This window comes from Equus caballus, chromosome 12, assembly GCF_041296265.1.
Source record: "Equus caballus isolate H_3958 breed thoroughbred chromosome 12, TB-T2T, whole genome shotgun sequence".
Classification (NCBI taxonomy): domain Eukaryota; kingdom Metazoa; phylum Chordata; class Mammalia; order Perissodactyla; family Equidae; genus Equus; species Equus caballus.
In genome coordinates, this window is record NC_091695.1 from 40,187,857 (window position 1) to 40,193,920 (window position 6,064).

Below are 6,064 nucleotides of genomic sequence, written 5' to 3' on the forward strand. Positions count from 1 at the left end.
CCCACACAGCAGTGCTACTGTGCTATGGGTCTCAGCATCCCCTAACTGGTGAGCATTGCCCTTGTGTGAATCCCAGAGCCTGGGCCTTCAGCCCTAGGCAAGGTCCAGGCCACAGTTCAACCTTCACGCAAAGAATAAACCCTTGTCAGGGTCTTATATCATCAGTCTCTTTCCTCATTATAATATCCTCTACAATCCACATCTAATTTTCCTCCTTCTCAGAATTGTAACAGCTAAAATCAAGGAAATGTCCACCATAGTCTATCCCATTAGCTGGTTAAACATCTTCAAGCTTTTTTTTTTTTAGATAAACTTTATTGGGGTTTAGCATACACAATAAAATGCATAAATTTTGGGGAGCACATTTTGACAAGTTTTGACAAATTTATACACCCATATAACCCCTATATAGAGCATTTCCATCTTCCCCCCAAATTTCTTGGCACCGTATTCAAGTCAATCTCCACCTAGCCATAGGTCATAGATTTGTCTCTTCTAGAATTTCAAGTGAATATCATACAGTGTATACTCTTTTGTGTTTGTCTTCTTTGGCTCAACCAAATGTTTTTGAGATTCATCCAGGTTGCAGTGTACCAACAGTTCATTCTTTTTTATTGCTGGGTAGTATTCTGTTATGTGTATATGCCACAATTTGTTTATCCATTCACCTATTGATGAACATTTGCATTGTTTCCAGTTTTTGGCTATTTACAAATAAAGCTGCTATGAACGTTTGTGTCCAATGTGTGGACATATGCTTTAATTTCTTGTGGGTACATGCCTAGAAATGGAATTGCTGGGTCATATGGTCAAGCGTGTGTTTAACTTTACCAGAAACTATCAAATTGTTTCCCAAAGTGTTTCCCAATTTTATATTTCCCCCAGAAATGTATGAGAGTTCCAGTGATTTCACATTCTTTCCAACACTTGGTATGGTCCATCTTTTGAGTTTTAGCCATTTGTATGGATGTATATTGATATCTCATCGTCTAATTTGCATTTTCTGGATGACTAATGATGGTGAGTACCTTTTCATTTACTTATTGGCTATTCTGTATGTCTTCTGTGGTGAAGATGTTCAATTTTCTGGGGGGGCCATTTTTGAATTGGAGTGCTTAGCTTCTTCTTATTGAATTGCAGAGTTCTTTATATACATTGCAGATTTATAGAATTCTATGTTTGCACAACTCTTTCCTCTCCAGAAGTTTGCCCTGCAAATTCCAGCTGCCTTGGCCACTCTAAACTTGAATTTTGTCCTCCTCAACTCAGTGAGACTGTCAGGCTCTCTTTGGATTCCACTTCTCTACACTACAGTCCAGAAATTGCCCCCAGAAAGAAAGTCTGGGTGAAGATCAGTAGGTCTTGCATCATTTGTTTCTCTTCTCAAAGAAACTACTCCCCAATGTGTGCTGCCTGTTGTCCAATATCTGAAAATTGTTTCTCACATTTCCTTCAGTTTTCTAGTTGTTACAGGTGGAGAGTTATTTTGGACCTGGATATTTCCTCATGCCTGAAACATTTTCTTTTCCATTTTTAATACTTTTAAAACAACAAATCTCTTTACGTAACTGGAAGTGGACTTTATCCCTCCCTAAAGTCCTAGGTAGGGGATGTGGGAGAAACCTCCATTATTCTGGCTTCTTGTTTCCTTGTGGAAGAAGGAATGGGTTATCTGATTGGTGAGTTTGGAAGAAGGATCAGGGCATGTATAGGCTCCTTTCTTCTCCCTCTCTTTTGGGGTCTCCCTGCCTTCAGAGAGCATGTGTTTAGATTGCCTTTGACCACATAGTAAGGTATATAACTGCTTTGTGTCTCTAAGGAGGTTCCATACCTCAGCACAGAAAAAATGGGTGTTTTGACAGTTTGTTTCATCTAGCTCCAAGTTCAGGATTCCTGGGTAATGTCTTCTTCTTTAATTCTGTTGCCATCCTGTCTTCATGATCTGTATACATTGTTTTTTATTTCTTCAGTTGTTCCTGTTTATGGAAATGTATGTGGCAAGAAGTCATGAGGACTATAATAATGCAACAGTTGCTGGGACTTCTGCTTCCAGCCAAGAAGGAGTAACAGAGACTGGATTTACTCTCCTGCCTTAAACTAATAAAAAGCCTGTCAAATTATGTACAACAACTGTTTTTAGACATTGGACAATAACAGCACAGGACAGATATTCCCTGAGAGAAGGGAAACAAACAAAAGAAGTCTCGTGAATTGGCTTACTGACTGGAGAAAATTTCGAGGCTGTAGAACAGTGCAGGTGGAGAGGAACCTAGAAGGCTGGAAGTGTCCCAGAGTTAAGGAGATGGTTTTGGGAGTTTGGATATCTTGTAGGAAACCATGCAAGCCAGAAGATAATGGAGAAATATCTTTAACGAACTTAAAGAAAAAAACCTTGTCAACCTAAGATTCAATACCCAGGGAAAATATCCTTCAAAACCAAAGACGGAATCACAACTTTCTTTCTTTTGCTGGACAAGATTCACCCTGAACTAACATCTATTGCCAATCTTCCTCTCTTTTTTTTTTCCTCCCCAGAGGCCCAGTACATAGTTGTATATTCTAGTTGTAGGTCCTACTAGCTCTCCTATGTGAGCCACTGCCACAGCATGGCTACTGACAGATGGGTGGTGTGGTTCTGCACCTGGGAACGGAACCCGGGTCACTAAAGTGGAGTGCATCAAACTTTAACCTCTAGGCCATCAGGGCTGGCTCAGAATCATGACTTTTTCAGCCACATGAAAGTTGAAAGAATTCAGCAGTGGCAGACCTACACTACAAGAAATGTTTAATGAAATTAAATTTGTACTTAAAAATTGTGTGCAAAGAACATTCCAGGCACATATGACTTCACTGGTTAATTCTGTGAAACATTTTAAAGGAATAAATAATACCAAATTCTACACAAACACCTACCAAAAGTTGAAAAGTAGAAAATAGTTCAAAACTCATTCTACGAGGCAGCATTACCTTGTGTCTTAGCTCGAGCTGCTATAAACAAAACACTGTAAACTTACTTATGGTATTTATTTATGGATGGCTTATTAACAACAGAAATTTATTTCTCATGGTTCCAGAGGCTACAAGTCTGAGATCATGGTGCCAGGATGGCGGGTTCTGGTGAGGCTCTCTACTGGGTTGTAGACAGCTAACTTCTCATTCCATCCTCACATGGCAGAAAGAGACAGCTAGCTCTCTGGCCTCTTCTTATAAGGGCACTAATCGCACTCAGAGGGCTCCACTCTCACAAACTAATTATCTTCCAAAGGCCCCACCTCTAAATACCATCGTTTTGAGGATTAGATTTTAATGGATGAATTTGGAGGAACACAAACATTCAGTCCATAATACTCTGGTATTAAAACCAGACAAAAACATTACAATAAAAGAAAACTAGAGCTCAATATGCCTTATGAACATAACTGCAAAATTCTTAATATGATTTTATCAAATTTATATATATATAAAAAGGATAATGCGTTTTGACAAAGTGGGGTTTATCCCAGGAATGTAAGGTTGATTTAACATTAAAAAATCAATTAATGTAATTCACCATATTAATAGATTAAAAAGGAAAAACTGTACGTTCATCTCAATAGATGCAGAAAGAGCATTTGACAAAATTCGACATCCACAACATCTGTGATAAAACTTCTCAGCAAACTAGGAATAAATGTGAAATTCTTTAAATCGGTAAAGGACATCTATGGGAAAGCTATAGTTAACCTCCTCCTTAATTGTGAAAGACTAAATGCTTTACTCCTAAGTTCAGGAAAAAACCAAGGATATTCACTCTCACTTATTCAACATTGTATTGGAGTGTAATAATGTAAGTAAGAGAAATGAAAGTTTTCCAGAAAGGAAAGAAGAATAAAGTCTGCCTTTATTTTCAGACAACAAGATTGTACAGAAAATCCTCAGAAATCTACAAAAAAGCTACTAGAACTAATAAGTAATTTTAGCAAGTTTTCAGGATGCAAGGTCAATATACAAAAATTAAGTGTATATAATAGTGACAAACAATTGGCAGTTGAAATAAAAATATCTATAATTGCAGAAAAATATGAAATGCTTAGTGTAAATTTGATAAAATATGTGTAAGCTCTGTATACTGCAAATTAGAAAACATTGCCGAGAGAAATTAAAGAAGACATAAATAAATGGAGAACCATATCATGGTTTAGAACACTCAGTATTGTTAAGATGTCAGTTATTCCCAAGATGACCTACAGATTCAATGGAATACAAATCAAAATGGCAGTAGCTTTTTTGGTAGAAATTTACAAATTCGTTTTAAAATTTATATGGAAATGTAAAGGATCTAGACTAGCCAAAACAACTTTTAAAAAGTTAAATAAAATGAAAGTTATCTACACTATCTGAATTCAAGACTAATTATAAAGTTACAGTAATCAAGACAGTGTAGCATTTATGTAAAAACCAGTAAATAGATCAACCGAACAGAGAGTCCAAAAGAGAGCCACACACTAGCTATTTGATCTTTGACCAAGAAGTCTAGATAATTCAACGATGAAAAGAAAATCTTTCAACAAATGGTGCTGGAACAATTGAATATGCATATGCAAAAAACAATGAACCACAACCCTCTTACCTCACGTTATTTACAAAGATAACTCCAAATGGATCACAGACCTAAATGTAAGAGCTAAAACTACAAAATTTCTATAAGAAAACATAAAATTTTAGTGTCCTTGGGTTTGGCAAAGATTTTTAAAATCAGATCAAAAAAGCTTAAAGAGAATCAGCAAATTGGTCTTCATCAAAATTTAAAAAATTTTGCTATTCAAAAGTCACTGGTATAAAAATGAAAAGGCAAGCTATAAACTTGGAGAAAATATTTGTAAAACACACATCTAGCAAAGGACTTGTTTCTAGAATACATTAAAAAAAGCTTTCCACTTAACCATAAGAAATCAAACGATTAAATAAAAAGTGTGTAAAATTCCTGAACAGACACTTTGCCGAAGAAGAGACCTAGATGAAAATAGGCACATGAAAAGTTGCTCAGCATCATTAGTCATTAGGGAAATGCAAATTAGAACTACAACAATATGCCACTACACACTCACTACAATGGCAAAGATTTAAAGTATCGATTATACCAAGTGTTGACAAAGATGTGGAGCAACTGGAACTCTCATCCATTGCTGGTGGGAATGTGAAATGTTACAACCACTTTGAAAAATGGCTATTCTTAAAGAGTGAAATATATACCTTCCATACTACCCAGTCATTCCACTTCTTGATATTTGCTCAAGAGAAATGGAAGCCTATGTCTATGCAAAGAAGGAACATGAGGAAACTTTGGGTAGTGATGGATATGTTCATTGTCTCGATTGTGGTGGTGGTTTCATGGGTGTATGCATCTGTCAAAACCCATCAAATTGTACAGTGTAAAATGAGCATCGAATTGCCTATTATATTTCAGTAAAGTTGTAAAAATATATTAGTTAAGATGTCTTTGGTTGCAAATCACAGAAAAACCAATTCACAGAGGTTTAAAAAAGAAGCAGGATTTAAATTTAAATTCCCACACTTAACAATTAGAGTAGAGGTAGGTGGCTTCAGGATTGGTTAAATCAGTGGCTCAATGACATCATCAAACCTCAGGTTAGTTCCATCTTTCCACTATGTTACTCTCAGTTGTTGCCTTAGTCCTTGCTCTGGTTTCCCTGTTGGGTCACAAAATGGCTGCCACAGTTCCAGACATCTCATCCAGACTCAATGTTGTCTACTACCTAAATTTAAACCCTGACCAATTGGGGCCCTAACAAGGCTGCTTGGTTTCTTGTACGGGTGTGGCTCACATGGGACTTGCTACTGGGGTCTGGGCTTCTCTTCTGGGAAGAGTTTAGTATAAGCAGGAGCAGACCTCACCAGAGCTGATCAGGGAAACTGAGCCTCAAGTTCCTCCAGCTTATTACTCCAGCTTTTTACAATGGAGTCAGCTACTGTTTTATGCCTACAACAAGAACCACATGGAGATAGTCACATCTCAGAGAACATCATTAGATCATTTTCTTGAAAGAGGAGGAAGAATGGGGCA